General features: G+C 46.7%; 1 protein-coding gene across 2 annotated transcripts in view; it reads right to left on the bottom strand.

Moving 5' to 3' along the window:
- The window catches only part of LOC8039028 (stress response protein nst1), a 298,951-nt gene that overhangs the window by 92,595 nt on the left and 188,631 nt on the right, over positions 1–17,725 (bottom strand). The gene's annotated exons all lie outside the window — the stretch shown is intronic.

Here is a 17,725-nt window from a genome sequence, read left to right as displayed (position 1 = left end):
ACGTTAGTAGGTTGTTCTCGACCATGAAATTTCTATCGTGTTTTCCACAAATAACAGTTAATATCGTGGGCGAGAATATTAAACGCGTTAGAATACCAATCCTTTTAAAATAAATGTTTTGTCGTTGAGGGTCGAGGGCGACTTTGTTGGGCGTTAAAGGGGTACTCCGCCGATTTCTTCATGGTCCCCGATTTGCTTGAAATTTTGCTAAACTCGCCAAACAACATCGCCAAAATAGTATCCCAAATATTGGGTCAAAATAAGTTTTTTTCACGAAGTTATTGAATTTACAATTGTGGTCCTCACCGTGTTTTTCAAACTGAAAGTCTCTACTGGCAACAGCGAAAAAGTGACGTCAGTGGAAGTGCAGGGGTTCACTCTTTGGACTGTAGAATTTGTTCCCAACTAATTGGAAGCAGTTTCATGGTGTCAAATGAATGCTTTGGAAGCTCGCTCCAGGACCCGCGCTCCAGCACGGAACAAATGATTGGCATATTCTATTTTTTAGACTGCTCGCCCGACTGGCAAGCTGACCTTTCACTGACGTCACGGCACTGAAAAGGGCGGGTATATTTGAATGTTGGTTTTCGCATCATTTTCATTTGCCGATTTTGCAATAACTATTATAAATTTCACGATACTCAATAGCATACCAGAAAGGGTAAAGGCCGGGGAGTCAGAAAATATAGTTAGTTGAGGTAGCTCAAAAATCGGCGGAGTACCCCTTTAAGTGTGGTGTGTTTAATGAAACAAGGGTAACCAAGAGTTATTGTGCAGTCATTCGTGATCTCAGAGTCATCAGAGGTCAGCAAACGGTAAGTTAGAAGGCCTTTACTGGGGACATTTAAATCGTTTTAACCGCTGGTCTATAGTACTTCTGGTGAAAGCTTTTTCTTTGAACTGCTGTGAGGGCTTCCGTGACAAACTGAAACTCGGAGTGTGCCGTTCAGTCGCTGAACGTGTCATTTATTTAGCAACCGAGGCAAGCGACGTGGGTAAAGTCGGTGGTGCTCTGGCCCATTGACTAATGTCTATTTCATCTTCAAGCACTTGATATAATGATCGCAGCATGCCATAAAATACTCGGCCTCGAGCACCGCGTACAAGCTTCCTCCTTTTGCGTATTTCTGCCATAGACTTGCGTGTATTGCCTGTTGTCAAGCGATGGCCACCAGTGATGCCAGCGACGGGCTCCCGATCTACGATCCAGACTTCAATTGTGAGAGTTCTAATGCATTGCACCCGCGGAGTGCTGCACCGAGAACCGGCTTGCCGAATGCACCGAGTGCAGACTGACGCTGCCGCTATAGATGTTGTAGAAAAGTACCAATCTCAAACCGAAACTAGAGCCTTTTTGTTCGACGTGATGGGTGGGAGTACGAGAGTGCCCCTCAGTCGCTGCCATCGTTTATTTATAAACGTTGGCTGCTGCAACGTGTAACTTATATTTGTGATGACTTCCAATTAAGCAACTCGGCTGTCAGAGATATTTACAGACGGCGTATGTTTCCTAAACCAGCTGACCACAAAACAGCATACACTAGAAAAAATTGATAGCACTGTGTGCGCAAAAGCTTGTTCGTTTTAAGCATGGTATTATGAGAAAACCCCTGAAAGGATACAGCTTAAACCTAGTTCGTTGGAATATCTAGCAATACGTTTCGTACGACGTTTTATTTCCCTGGTGAGGGCGTTGAGAACGAGAGCTTTCTCAAACAAAATACGACGGGGTAAGATGGCTGACGTTCAAATATGATTTTGCTCAAGCCTCGGACAACGTCTCCATGTTTAGCTTTCCCAGACGCTGAGTGAATGCGTCACAGGGTTTTGCTGTGGGAGCTTTATTAACAAATTTTCCAGTTTTCACCCGCACACGGATGATGTGAGATCTCGCGGCCTCTGTGTTTGTCCTGAGCCTTTCATTTCACACTGGTAGGTTTCAGCGTCTTTACAGCAACAAAGCGACTCAAAATTTGCAAATAAAGCACAGGTCGTCGATTCCTCCCTTTGTGAAATATCAGACGCTTACAATTTATGCTTGCGTTTGAGTTTGTGGCCCGCGGGACGCGATTTCGTGCAGAAAATCTACTTTTTCTTTCGGTTCCGCTGTGCGAATGCCGCACCGTAGCAGACGAACTCCCGTCGTCTGATCTTGCTCCTCGCCTGAGCGAGGTATGACAGGATTCCATATTGGCGCAACGGCGCTACAGAGCCCAAAAGACAATGCACAGCGAGCGGCGTGAACGCTCTCCTCCCCGCGCTGTTTCGTGTTCTCGTGCACCGCCTACAGATCGCGGGGGATTTTTCGTCCCTCCAAGCTAAAAAGTTGCTAAGTTGAGCGCGCGCAGGCAGGAGGAATCTTTGCGACGTTCTTTTGGTCACTCCCCCGCGACGTCAAAAAGCAAAGAATGTTTTGTTCCACGAAGTTTAGCTACCCTGGGAATTTGGCCTTTAAAACTTATTCCTTGCCTGTTTCGGTACGGATAAGGATCGTTCCGGCGTGCGGTCGTGTATCACTACCGTATAGTGCACGTTAAAGACGCCAGGCTAGCGGCTGTGATGCACTGGCAATATGTTTTATCTACAGCTGAAAGACAATTCGCTCGTTGAAGCAGACTAACTTCCGGCTTTCTAAACATACATATAGAACACATTTACTTACATCACAGAGAATTGCAGACAGCTTTCAAAAGAGGGAAGGCAAGAAATAGGGCACTATATTTTTACATTTGCGTACAAAAAAACGAGCGTTAAGCTTTCTACCCGCGTGTAGTAGTTTTTTTCAACTACATATTATGCGATTAGTAAAATCCCAATCTAAAGTAATTCATTCTAGCCAAAATTTATTTTATGGTCCCTTCAAAGGAAGGGTGAGCGAGGGAAGACAAATAAACTTCCGCATGGTACCCGTCTTTGCAGATACAATAAATATTTGTGCATTTTTCATATTAAGCAAGTAAGCAATAAATGCATATTACATACAATAACCAATTAAGATTTGTGAACGAATACAAGACGTTTTCATTTTATTTCGCGTGGGGCGTCTCGAGTCACAAAAACTGGACACCCAGAACCCAGTCACCCGCTTTTTCATTTTGTGTTTTATGTTTTCCTTAGTTTCGCCCCTCCCCAGTAAGGCCGAGACACTAATGACGTGTGACATGGAGTTCGAGATGACTTAAATAAGTGGTGCGAGTGCGGCTGGTGTAAATATCCGGATATTTTGCCCGCAGACTGTCTCTCTGAAAGAGAAAAAAGTCAAGCTGTTCTCCAGCTACATTTTTGTGAATAGAGGTTAATGGTAAGTTATAGCGGCATCATTGGCACATGGAAATGCTGAAGTCACTGGTTCCAAGTTTTTTTTCCGGATTGTAGGAGCAGATCAGCAACCGTCAGGTTTAAAACCAGATTGTAGGAAAGCGATGTACAAGAAGTATTCCAAATGCCCTTCCGGGAATAATGCAGTGATTCAAAATCGACATTTCTTGACATCGCCGAATCTCAAGTTTTCGCTGAAGCCCAAACTGCGCAGAGCTGAAATACAAATGTGTCTGATGCTTCTATAATATTAAAATCTTCTGAGATTTGCGATTGACCATCGAGGCCGGCAAAGTAGAGACGAAATTCGTAGCGGCTTTGATGCTCGATTTCTTGGGCTGCCGTTCTCTTCGGCAGGACCTTCTAAAAAAAAAAGATAACGCGGGGGCATAATAAGCGACAACTTCCTTGAAGCTCGATCGTAAGACTTTCTGCTCGTTTCATTTGCGCTCCTCTGAAGGAAACTTGGTCGCAAATATAATAAATTATGCAACAGTTAGCGTAGGTTGGTCTGTAAAACAGTGTTCACTTCATAGCGAGAGAAATAGTTGAGTCATCAAACACTACTAGCATTCAATGATTGTCAACGTCCACAGGTAGAAGACGAACGACGCCAGGAAGCGTTCTTGCGTATCACAGTTTTGATATAATGATCTTAGGAAAAATCGTCCAGGTGGAGAATGTTAACGCGAGAATAAACCGTCTTCCCCCTGAAATGGAATGCAACTCGCACCCTCTAGGCGAATGGTGACCGGCGAAAAAATCCTTTTTGTCCGGGACGTAATCTCGAGACTTCTGTGTGACTCTACTCCGTTTCACTTTTTAGTTAGACCACAGCCGACACTCGATCTGGTGGAGCCAATATAAATCAGCACCAAACGTTCATTGCCACGGCGCTCATTGTGCGTGGGTTTGCTATCATCCTCTAAAACAATCACGCATAAAGAATGCGCAAAATCATAGTGGCAACATTGTGCATTTTTATTTTATTTTATTTAATTAGCTCAAGGATATATTTGCGGATGAAATACTTGAGCGAGGATCCGTACTAAAGAGCATACGAATTTATACTAAGGTTACAGAAATATAAAAACAAATCATTGAGTAAAAAAAAAAAAATAATCTGGAATGACACGGTGACGCTGGCCCCTTGATTTTTCTGTTTTGAACTTTTTGCCTTTCTCTTTAGCTTCCTCTACTTTTTGCTGCCTATTTTTGGCTTCGTTGCGGGGTAAGTGTTAGTGTTTACTAAAGTGGGACGCGTGTCGCATTTACCAAGGGTCACGATAACGCATTCTCTAAGGATCCACCAATGGATCTTACTTTAATGTTTGTAAAATAAATCAAGACACACGCACTCCGCACGCCTGTAAGTTCAGCCTTGCCCCAGCATCCGCCCCGTGATGTCGCCTCCCTCTCCCCTTTGTCCTTCACTACTCTCCTCCTTTTTAAACGGCGCGCTTGCCTTTCCAACGTTTTGTTCAGAGACGGACGCCGTCAGCTTTTTTCTGTCATGTGGGTACTTATGCTAACGCATATAATAAGAAAAGCTGGGTATTATATTCGTAGTCTTGTCTGAAGCCGTGCAGACGTTGTAAAATGAGCTCGTTCCCATCGAGGTTCGACATGATTATTGGAAAAACATATCATGCTCTATCATTTTGCAAGGTATGCTGGTAAGGGAGATAGCGGAGTAGTTGGAGGGGCCGGACGTTGAGCCAGAATCAAAATAGGGATTACCAATAGCAAAATTCCAACCAGTTAGAACGTTGCCACAGACAAGGCTTTGGTGAAAAAGTAGGAAGAAGAGGAAGACGGGGGAATGTTTTATCATCTTTAGTATTTTAGAAGATACTCCATCTTCACCTGCAGAAGTGTGAGATGGAAGCAACCGAAATTATCTGCTCTACGAGTTATTTATACAAGGGTTGAAAAAAAAATAAAACTCAATAAAATTATTTATGTTATTAAATGTCTGCTTCATAAAGTATTTAAATAGTACTCAAGTTACTTTCACTGCAAAGTATCTTGAGTAGAGTACAAATACTTAGAAATGTAATTCAATTACTTTTGAAGATACTTCCGCATTGCGTAATTTCTATCGACGTCAGTGACAAATACAATTATGCAGTTGCGCAAATATGGTTTACCAGAAGGTTTTATTAGCACACAACAGCACAAAACGACAAAAAATCATCATAGGGCTATTCTGTGCAGTTCATCTCCAAGAAGCAGGATATCACTGATACATGTTATAAAACATTTCTGGGACAAAAAGGAGAAAAAGAGGTCGCTTCAGCTATAGCGATATTGCTGAATATCACGTCCTGCACCTTAGACGCATCGTTTAACTGCAATCTATATTCCCTATATGTGGAGTTCACTGTAAACGAACTTGGGATACGAAAATGAATAAATATATAACAAATAGAGTACACATAGTAGCCACGGCAGTGGTCTTCAAGTACGTTGCGTTCAGAAAGGCACTCAACGTTGGTGGACGCTTTGTCGGCAATTTTAGTGGTCATCCACTTTGTTATTTATTTTTCTGTTCTCTGCTTATCAACGTTCTCTTACAGACAGTGTTCGAGAGAGCAGTAAGTGTCGAACTGACGACAAAAAGAAAATAAACAAAACAAACTTTGACGTTCTGACGTAGCGGGGTCAAATATACAACAAGCAAAAAAAAAGTCTCCTTTTTGTGCCCAGTTCTCACTTTCTTCTATTTGTTATTGCTTTAACAATGAAGTCTGCTTTGTTGTCGTGGGCCGTTTCCCGTTCTGCGTTGCGCGTCAGTGTGGCAATTTTTACTAGCGTAAAGCCACCTCTTTTATTTGAGGATTTGTTTTTTGGGAAAATCTAGGAGACAAAAGGCGCCTTTGGGAAGGTGAGGGGAAAACCTTCATTGTACGAACTTTGGGGTGAAATATGAGTCCCAATCGGCACAAAAGCGATGTTTTCACCAGCTCAATCTAGGTCACCGTAGCTTATCGGAGCTAGCAACAGGATTTGGTTACTCGAAAGAATGTTCACGTTTGCTCGTGCCACGCCCACGTCACTTCATACCGAAAAACTCGTAAAATGGCGGAATTTCAAAAATGCATTTGAGATAATCCATACAAGATACTCAGAAATGTGATAAAATGCAGTATCAAATATTCTTGCTCAAAGGTATTTGGACGATACCAAGTTACTTAAAAAGTATTTGAATTACAGTATCTTGAGTAGAGTATTTGAGATGGGGCACAAGTCTGGTCTATACCTTCATTTTCATATTTTATACCTTTACCTTCTTATTTAACATGTAAATTTGGAATGTCTACTGTAATTTATTTTAATAAGTATATTCATCACAATAAGTAATTATATTAGATCTAACTTGTGGGCACCCTGACGGCTCCCCAGCCCGGTTGCCGGACTACAGGGCCACGGGGGGGGGGGGGGGGGGGGGGGGGGGCTTTTCCTGCCTGGCGGCGACGTCACGCCGGCCACGCGCACATCGCACGCGCCGCCTAGATAAGGTGGATGAGAGGCGGCGCACAGGCAGTCGGTGGCTGGACTCAAGCGCCGCAGGTAGTCGTTGATAACTAGGGACGAATTATATTCCTTGTCCCATTAAATGTAGTTTCTTGTTGCTGAAACAGTTAGCTCCTTGTTATTCCTCCGGGTCGGTTATGCAACAAGGCAAACCGACAACAATGCCGCCCAAGCGTGGTATGCTATCCACTCGCAGGAATTTCACGGGGCTTAGTTTCTTCTTTCGGTAAGCCTTTTTCCCACTTCCCGTGTTCCTTACCGTCGTTCAGTGCTTCCGTCAACCACGTTTGTGATATAGGCGTGTTTCTGACTATGTGTTTTTGTGACTGTGGCAGTCGTTTTGCGCGCTTGTGCTGCTTTTTGGGGGCCGTTTCTATTTTTGTGCTTGCAGGCATGCTCACACGGGAGCAGGAAGCCGAAATGATGGCAGCGGCACAAATGAACCTGCTCACGAAGGCCAGGGAGGTGTGCGACTCCATGATGCATCGCCTGGCCCACACGCCTGGCCAGCAGGAGATCGCACCGCGATAGCCCCGAGCACACTTGACTTTTCCAGTCTACAAAGGGTACGACGACGTCAAGTCTGTGGCAGACGTCCTGGGCGAGCTGCAGACGTACCACCTTGCGTCCGGTGCCTCAGAAGCCTTCATCGTGGACCGTATTGTCGCGCTGGCATTGCAAGCCAGCGCCAGGTGCTGGCTGGGGTTGTAGACTCCCTTCACCAGCCTGGCGGACTTCCAGACAACGCTTCGAGAAGAGTTGCTGCCTGCGGGCTGCGCAACGCAGATTCTCCGAGAGCTAGAGGCAAGGACGCAGCACCCGGACGAAAGTCTGGTCGGTGCGTCCGGGTCATGCAAGAGCTCTTCAAGAGGGCAGACCCGAATACACCGGGGTCTGACAGAGTAGCTCGGGTAAGAAAACAGTGCCACCCAAGATACCAGGTCTACCTGATCAACCGCACCTTTGAGACCCTTGAAGAGCTAGCCCGGGGCGACCGCCTCATCGAGGAAGCTCTTTATGCCGAGAGGAACTACGTGCCGTCGCCACCAGCCGAGTACGCGCTCGAACCGGCATGCGCATGGCGGGGCCCCGAGGCCTCCACGCAAGTGGGCTTTCCGAAAGAGGCCTCCCTTCCCCACCACGTAAACCAGGAGAGTTGGCGTGGCATGCAGGGCGTTCTCCCGGTTGGGATACCTCGGAATATTTGCGTTCTACCCGGATTTCATTCCACACTGTTACGAAATGTCCCAACCGCTCAATCACCTTCTAATAAAAGGCGTCAAGTGGTGTTGGGCCGAACAGCAACAATGCGCGTTCGCAGCCCTTTCAAAAGCCGTGTCTGACAACGCTTATTTACAGCTCCCAGACTTGAAGAAGCCGTTCGTTCTGCAGACAGAAGCAAGCGACTGTGGCCTGGGTGCTGTCTTGCTCCAGGAGTATGGTGGTGTGTTTCGGCCAGTTGCTTTCACGAGCCACACGCTAACTCTAGCCGAGCGCAACTACAGTGTCGCAGAACGTGAAAGCCTCGCCTTTATTCATGCTTTAAAGCGCTTCAACATGTACCTGGATGGCGCAACGTTCCAGATTCAATCTGATCACTTAGCGCTCTCATGGCTAAGGGGACTTAAGATTCCAGCTGAACGTCTTGCTCGTTGGGCGCTTACGCTACAACAGTACGACTAATCCATCGTGTACCGCCCGGGGTCAACCAACAAAGTTGCTGAACCGCTCTCTCGTGCTCCACTTCCCATGGCTACCCATGCCCATGGCTTGGCGACCGTCGCGGCGACAGCACGAGGCTCCCCAGATCCACGTTGGGGTACATTGGTGAGCCGCGGGGAGCTTCGCAAGGCGCAGCTGAATGACGGCCCCTGCCAACGCGTGTCCGCTTGGCTGGCAGCAAGAGACCTAGTTAACCACCCAAGTGACAAGTGACAAGGAGTTCAACTCCTACTTGATGAGCGGCGATGGCCTCCTGCTGCGCTACATCCCTCAGGCCGATGACAGTCCGGATGGATTGGCTTTCCGGACCGTGATACCCCTCAAGCTACGTAAGCTTTTCATCCGATACATGCATGACCCTGCCTTGGCAGGACATAGCAGTGGAAGCAAAACTTATGAAAAATTATCCCAAATCGCTACCTGGCCAGGCATGAGGCAGGATGTGCTCCGATACGCTGGTATCTGCTCGGTGTGCCAGAAGACGAAACCACGTGGTGATCAGCCCCCCGGTCTTATGCAAACAATCGTGAGCCAGAGCCCTTGGCAGATTTGATGCTGTGACGTCATGGGCCCCTTTCCACGTAGTCCCCTTGGCAATCAGTACCTGGTCGTGGTAACCGACAACTTCACGAAGTGGGTTGAGTTATTTCCTTTGCGGAAATTCGCAAAAAATCTGGGAATGCGTGCTTGAAATATTCGATAGGTTCGGCTTTCCATCGTAGCTGGTAAGCGATAATACCTCCTACCCAACGAATAAGGTGTTCGTGGACGGCTGCGTGGTGCAGAGAATTAAACACAAAGGAACTTCCACATTCCACCCACAATCAAACATCACGGAAATGGTAAATCGAAATCTTAGATTATGTTAGTGTCCTACACCGAGCACCACAGGATTGGGACGCGAAACTACCCGTGCTGGCATTCGCAACCCGTAGGACCACTAATCGGTCAACGGGTCTCACTCCTGCCCAGTTGAATTTCGGCAAAGGAACTCGCGTTCCCGCCTTTTAACAGCCTTCCTTCTACAGAGTCTGGGGAAAGGCTTCGCCCCGACGTGAAATTCGCAGAAGACCTGCGAAAGCGCTTTTCCGACAACCCTCGAGAGGCCCGAGAGAATCTAGACGTCGCAGGAGTACAGCAGGCAGAACACTACAATTAGGGGCGACGTGACTTGCAGTTCGATGTGGGCGATTTTGTAATACGGCGTACTCACCCACTGAGTGACGCCGCTCGAGGCTTCGCAGCCTCTCTCGCAAACAGGTGGGAAGGTCAGTTTCGCGCACATGAAAAGTGCTCACCACTCACTTACCGACTCGACTAGTTCACTGTGAATCTAGTGAGAAAACCGGACCTGTTCTTGTCACCGACCTTAAACGAGTTTTACAAGCAGAAGACGAAGATTCCTCGCAGGATCGGAACGACACTGACGGCAGTCCTGTTCCAGAAACCCCCTTGCCTGCACTAAGGCGGCTGTATAACCTGCGACGTTGGTGACACCGAAGAGAGAGGAACCCCCCTCCCCCCCCCCCCCCCCATTTTTTTTTGTCTCCTCGGCTTCGCCTCTCTCGTATTTTGGGGGTAGTTTTCTACTTCCACGGGTCTGCTTCCTTTTCAATAGAGGGGGAGAAGATTGTGTACCAACTTCAGATCCGTTATTGCGAACTTTCTGGAAGGGGTCCGAAGATAGCGTCAGGCTCAACCCTCAACTAAGCCCCCATGTTGTCTGCTTCCTTGTTTTTCCACGAAGATGGCTCGTGGACCACACCGCCACCACACTCCGCCATCGGAACGACATGGCGGCCCGGCTCATGATGGACCGGGCCACCCCCTACAGGACGGCCCCGCGCACCCGTCATATATACAGGCGATGCAGCAGCCGGCCACAACGGACCATTGCCACCTGTACCGTACTCGAGGGGCACACCTCTGTCGGCCGGGCGTCCGAGCTGGGCGGCACACCGGCGTCATCCCCGAGCCGTTCCGCGGGCGAACCTTAGAGAATCGTCACCCCACAGAGCTGGTTGTAATCTACACCGCAGAAGAGCTGTGCCTCCTCTGTCCGCTCTGCAGGGTCCCCGAGATCTGTCGGGCTGTCCACGAACGCGGACATCTTCATGGGGAGAAGTCGGACGCCGCTCGCATCGCGCGCATCAACCAGTTCGGCGAGCGGGACCTCGAACGGGCCATCGCGCTCGTCCAGCGGCGCCGACCGGACCTGCTACGTCGGACCGCTCAGCAGGACCTTCGTCCCACTGAAACTCACAACGACGACACCGTCTAATGCCGGACCAAGTCTGAGGGGTGGAGTGGGAGAAGCGTGAGCACCCTGACGGCTCCTCAGCCCGGTTGCCCGACTACAGGGCCACAGGGGGGCGGGGGGGGGGGGGGGGTACTTTTCTCACGTGGCGGCGGCGTCACGCCAGCCACGCGCACATCGCGCGCGCCGTCTCAATAAGGCGGGTGAACCATAGAATAATATAGTGAACGTAAAGAAAGGACACAGAAGCCAATTCGCGGCCCAGATAGTGCGTTTAATGCCCTCCGCTACGTGGCGCTTTTCTGTAATTTGGTTAAAATTAGTTAGAACTCTTTCTATGAGAAGTATTCCTTTTTGAAATTGTTACACTTTAGAAGTACTTCAAGTACTTAAAACGATTAAATTGTTTTAATCTAATTCGTCACAAAAACCACGTGAGGAATGGCGCCTGCCACGGCCTGCCGTGGGCCTGCACGCCGTCGCCTCAGCATCATTCTGCATGGCCTCTGCTCGTCCGTGCGTCATTCGTCCGTGCCGTGCGTGCCGTCCGTTTGTGCTTTCTGCTGCAGCATGTTCGGTCGGCTTTGCATCAAACAAGATGACGCATGACTGCTCGCGTGCTGTCATGCTCGGCGTGAGTTTGTGGAGCCGAGCGGCTTGAGCAGCTCGCGCTGTTGTTTCCGTCGGGTTGTCCGGCTTAAATCGTGTGTGCACCTTAATTTTCGATGAGATTTCTTGGAAAAAGGACTTGACTTATGACCCTGCGAACGAAATTGTCCATAGATTTACAGATGACGGTGTTGAACGGTGTTGCAGATAGATCCTTGGTTGTTGTGCTCTCTGGAATTTGCAGGAGGTGGGTTCAGCCGCTGTTGTGCACACTTCAACACCGCTATCTGTTATCCGCAGTCTCCTCATTTCTCTCATTGCAAGAGCTTAAGACTCTTGTATCTACAGTAAAGGCTTAGTCTGTGATCAGGGGGTGTCAAACGTAAGCTTGGCCAACCAACTTGGTGTGTCTGTGGGTAAGCCGTTTTTCGAAGTTGACAACGAATATCTTTACTTCATCTTTTATGTTCCGCACCTTATCAACAGAACCAGGAACAATCTCCAAGCACACAAATTTTGCATTGGAAATGAGGTCGATGAGGGGTCGCACATTGTTAAAATTTATCTTTCTACCCGTGAGAGGAGGTCGCGATTGGCTCCAAAAGTTGCTGAGACAAACATTTTTCAAAACCCTTTCAGTAACATGAAAGTAAAACGTGCCACACTGGTAATGAGTGCCTCACAGTCTGTCTTGCAATCCTATTCATTGTTTATGTCAAGGAGCTTCCTGAGGCAGCCATGGCTACAGCCTATTTCTGCGATAGAATGGACCACTTTCTTAATAGCTTACAATTCAAGAAGACAGGGCAGAAGTTGCGTCACGCCATTCTGAAAGGTGAATTTCAGTTACTCGATTGCCTTCACCTGCAACTCGGATGGATTTCAGCATGGAAGTTCCCAAGTAGGATGCAGCCACAAACCATCATAGGGTGGCAAGTTACTATAAAGAGTGTTCTCATGCTCTGGGAGGAGCTTTCAAACAGCAATGACTTTAGGTTCTTACTTAGACGACTCCTGAAGCAAAACCCACTTGAGAACATTTTTGGAGCTATTTCTATATGACAAATGCTGGTCTGCAATACAAACCCAAAAGTGTATCAGTTCACCTGAGGACTAGGACACATAGGAGTAAAGAAACTGTTCAAACTGTCGAACAATGGAAACGTAGAGGATGACAAGGCTGACCTCCTCAAGGAGTTGCCGATATTTTCGCATCATGAAAGTTCAATTGGAGAAAGTGTGGAATGTCTTCCAATTGATAGCTTCCCACCACTAAAGAATATTTCTGAGCTGACACCAGACATCAGGTTTAACATATTTGATGACTCCTCCACTTATTACGTTGGGGGCTATTTGATCAAGCCTTTCCTTGAACTGACACCGCACAGCTGTGGCTGTTCTCAGCCACTGAGGGAAGAGTCTGACAGCTGGACCAGGCCTCAGCAGTACTTTCTTGTACTTGAAGCATATTACGTGCCTGGAAAGCTCTTCAGGAATCTAATATACCATCCCAGGCTGCCTTTAATTTCATTCAGCAACTAGAAAATCGCTTCCTTACCATAACAGAGAGTGTGGCGCATGTTTGAGGAGTGTGTGCTGTCCTGTATCATACGCTTTCAGGTCTGGGTAGTTTTAGCATTGCTCAGAGTGGCACAAATGATTTTTAAAAATGTTTTGTAGAATACGCTTGTGCTGGCATGTTCATTGTCTTAACCGGAACTTGGACAAAGTTTGGTTGCACTCTTTAGTTGCTGTAAGCAACTAGACAAATTTAATTGTTAATAGTGTATTAATGGAGGTGGTTGAATATCAGAAACAAAAAGTGCTTATTAATTGAGCGGTGCAGCTTGCACTCGAAACATTTGTTTCCCTTATTTCCAAAAAATGTGTCTCACGGCCCTTTTGCAAAAGTATTTATCCACTTTCTGCAGAATGTTTATAGAGAATAGTGTACAGCTGCTATAGATATTAGAAAGAAAATGTATCCACTGTTTAGCCGCTTTTTTTAAGCCATTCTCTTTTTGATCAAATGTATTTCGAGGAATTTTTAGGGACGTTGAATCTTGTCGTATTCCGAATAGAGTTCTCGGTGTTTGGTATTGGCTCGCCCGCAGTGTGTTTCAGGCTATGCCAATTCGTATGTTCTATAATAGCCTGAAATTGGGAATTCGTACTCTTCGCTGTGTGTTTTGCACTCGTATTATACTCTTATGACTGGTAATGATAGCGATGTCTTATTTATTTCTGGACTTACTTCCCGTGCCCGAGTCGGCGTGAAAGCGAATGAATCATTCAGCATGTTCCCTGTAAAAAGTTTTTGCTAACTTGGTACCGTTAAAAATATACTGCGAAGTGTACGATATGCCGAACTCCTTCATACTCATTTAGTTTTGTGAGTATTAGTACCTGTTTCTTATAAAGCCTACAGAGCGTCTGAAGTAAATCGTGTAAATACGAATGTGGTACAATAAAATATAATCGAACCACTTACTGTTGCTGACCCCAAAATGCTCCACCACTCAGGAGTCAATGTGCAGATTGTGTAACTTCAATGTTTTACAGTAGAAAAAAACAAACAAACAAGATATACGCATGTGTTTTGTGAAGTAGAAATTTTGTTTTACACATTTTGCACGAATTCTACGGTAAAAATTAAAATAAAACTGCGTCAACATTAAAAAAAGAAAAAAAAGAAAGAAACAGCGGCTCCCGGAGCCGAAGAGCTCCCGAGAGCCTAGCGAGGAGCGACGCAAGAAGGAAATTTGGGGGGAAAGAGAAGGAGAAGGGAGCCGGAGAGCCGGTGCAGAAACGCCAAAACCGAAACCGAAACTAACTTGACCGGAACCAGAACTAGATTGTGTTTAATGCCGCCCGCTAGGAACGCTAGCTGTCACTCGTCTATCTGGGCCGCTGGGGCCTATGGTAGTGCCCGCCCTTTACCTTGTGTATATTATTACTCTATGGATGAACGGCGGCGCACAGGCAGTCGGTGGCTGGACTCAAGCACCGCCGGTGCTCGTTGATAACTTTATAATCGTTCTTGTTCCATTAAATGTAGTTTGTTGTTTTTGAGATCGTTGGCTCCGTGTTATTCCTCCGGGTAGGGTATGCAACAAGGCAAACCGACCACAGACTTTAAAAGTCTCTCAACATCGTTCTTTACTTTTACAACCATTTAATTAAACGTTAGATGTGTCTAGATTTTTTAGTCGTCCTTCTCTTTGGACAATTAAAATTACTCCCTATTATTAGGCCCACATTTGGGTGAACTTTTGTTAAATAACCTAAGAGCCATACAAGACACACACAATCTGGTATATATTAGGTGGACGATAACGGACACAAATTAATACTTGCCGTAGTCCAGTTACGTTAACGCAGGGTGCAAAAAGGGAGAAAACAGATTTCGGAGGTGAAATTTGCTTCTGTTTTTTTTTGTTTACCAGGCTTACCGGCAAGAAGCTAGAAAAAAGCCGAAGGAAAAGTAATGAGACTCTGCTCGAAAACCCTAAACATTTCGATTTAATCAGGTAGTGCAGAGCGGGCGCACCGTTTTTGGAAGTTTTTGACTAACAAAAGTCGACCCATAAGTGCAAAGTTCGCTCATTAAAAAAAAAAAAAAAGAAAGAAATCCATTTTGAGGTCCAGCCGTAAACAAAGAAAAGAAATAGATCATGCAGTGCGTGAAGACTTCTCGGAACCAGTACGTTGTGCACGCAGTCAGCTCTTCATGTTCGGAAATGTGCTAGGAGCAGCGTTTAAGATCGATTGGTAGATCCTCAGGGCACGCGTAAGCAGGACTCTTGGGAAACGCCAGCTGCATCCGCTGCCTGGCGATGCTTTCCCTGTCCACCGGTTTCGGCATCCCGTCGTCCATAATCCGTCTTCTTTTGCCGCCTACTTATGTCAGCGGTAGGGCTTGCCTCACACTCAAATTTTTTAGCACAAACCAAGGCACACGCGCTCCGCACAACTGCAAGTTCAGACTCGTCTCAGCATCCGCACGCGAATTTGCTTTTGCCCCGTGGCATCGCCTCCCTCTCACCTCTGTCCTTCACTAATCTCCTCTACGCGGCGCGCTTCTCTTTCCACTGTGAGGGGTGTGTCACGTGACTTAGGTTTTCCCGATAATTTAGCGGAGAAACATTATTGTTGTATAAGTTTCGTGACGTCAATTTTCCCCTATAAGTTTAGCGGAAAAACTAAATTTGTGGATTTCCTTGAGAAATGTAGCGGAAAATTACCGGAGGGACGGACGTGCAAACGTTTGAGATTGGGGACTTCTGTTAAAATCATTTCATGCTTTAATACCCAAAACACTGGTGAGATCAGAGTATAATGATTTTAAGGGACATGCCCAAGGCGGAGAAGAGGAGCGGTGGCAACCGTTAATATCGGCTTTCTCTATTGACGTCTAAATTCTGGCTGGCTCAGTTAGTACAGCCCAGTTGTTAGGGCTCTCGAGCAGTTTTGGAGAGGTCCCGGGATCGAATCCCGGATAAGGCGCACTTCTTTAGCGGTCACCACTAACCCAGTGGTCGCGTGTTGCGCGTCATTTCAGGTGGAAGTCAATTGTTTAGTGCGTAGTACGCAATGTTTAAAGCAACACTGCAGAAGCAATTCCCTCAATTCGTCGAGATGGAGACAAGGATTCGTTGATGTGCGCAAGCAGGTTTGAAGGGAAATGACGTTATACTCAACTTTGCCGCCATGCTCGTCATTGCAGGAACTTGCGACGAGGCTGCATGGTTCGGCTTAAAGGGGAGAAGCCTCTTGTACCGAATTAATCAAAATTTCCTAGTGCTTTGTAAACCTGCGACGTATTGTTGCGCAGGGAATTTGGCTGCAGGAATAGCCGTATTTTGCAGGTATTTTGCAGGAATATCCGGCGCTCTAAAACTCATTGTTAAACGTAAAAAAAAAGCGAAAATAAATTAAGCATTGTTGTGTTAACACCTCCGCTTCGCGCGGAACGGACCCAGGTTCGATTCCCGCCGGCGGCTGGAAATATTCTTCAAAAGATTTGGCAACGTCTACGACAGACACCATACGCCCTAATACGCAAACTACATCAACAAAGACAACATCTACAACAACGGACGCCACTTCCAGTGATGGGAAGAAACCATAACAGCTATCGCTGTAAAGAGACGTTGAATATTAATGTCCACGATTGTCTCGGTACATGTAGAAACTGATCTCTGCTCCAGAATGTCTTCGGAACACCCGATGAGTAATATTCTTGCGATTTACAGAACGGCAGTAGCGATCGTGAGAAAGGTGCGTGTTTTCTAGTGATGGTGCTTCAAAGGTAACGTGCAATTGCTTTAGATATTCTTCAATTGAACGGGCCTTCAGAGGCGTAAATCTTATAGAGATTGGTTACGCTTTCAAAGCGGATAAAAACATGCAAAGTCCAGAGTGCTTAACAAATGCTGATATCCAATTTGAGACGCTATTCTTGAGGTACCAATCCTGCAGTAGAGTGAACTTGGTTAGCAACAATGTTCCTTGAAGAGGACGCACATCACTATAGTCCTTTGTGTCATTTACGTAGGACGTACGCAACTAGGAGAGGTCTCTCAGCCTGTTTAAACCGAGAGTCCATGGAAAAGACGCTCCAATCAATGAGCAAATTGCTCCGACACACGGCTAGTGACGCGATTGTTGAGGGTATTAGCAGATTAGCCTCTACACCATGCTTCTTAGCAAGCAGATTGCATAATATAATTATCACTGATTCGTGTTACATCAGGCGTTAATATCATATCACTTGCTTTCACGTTAGTTGCTTGCGTTCGGGTTTTGTCATTTCGAAATCCCATGACTGCCACCAAGTGTTGCGGGCTTTCCAGATCGTGAAACGTGGGCTCATGCGCCGTGAGCCATTCATTAAAATATCGAAGACGGGCTGGTGGGTAGATCATTTAAATGAGGAAACTTCCTCCAGCGAGTAAGAGACATAGTCACAAATGCCTAGAAAAAGCGCCAAGTAAACACAGGAACGAAGCGATACGAAAAGAGGACAGGGCGCACAAACGTCAGTAGAAGAACTTCGCGGAACATTGACGGAGCTTGCCATCCAGCCGATGTGGGTTAAAAAATATACCGGCTGAGCGGCATGTGCATCTTTAGTTTGATGCTAGCGTCTCGTGCGGTTGATTCAACTTTCAGAGCACCACCGAGTCTTCCAGCACCACGTCTCACTCTAACGTATGCTCGGGGTCTGTACCAGCTGTGGCGTTTTCTCGCACGTTCGGCAGCTCTGATACACAAAGGTTC

This window comes from Ixodes scapularis, unplaced genomic scaffold (assembly GCF_016920785.2).
Source record: "Ixodes scapularis isolate PalLabHiFi unplaced genomic scaffold, ASM1692078v2 PGA_scaffold1__304_contigs__length_218370807, whole genome shotgun sequence".
In the NCBI taxonomy this organism is placed as follows: Eukaryota; Metazoa; Arthropoda; class Arachnida; order Ixodida; family Ixodidae; genus Ixodes; species Ixodes scapularis.
The sequence above is the reverse complement of the archived record's forward strand: the minus strand, read 5'-3'. Positions and strand labels throughout refer to the sequence as shown.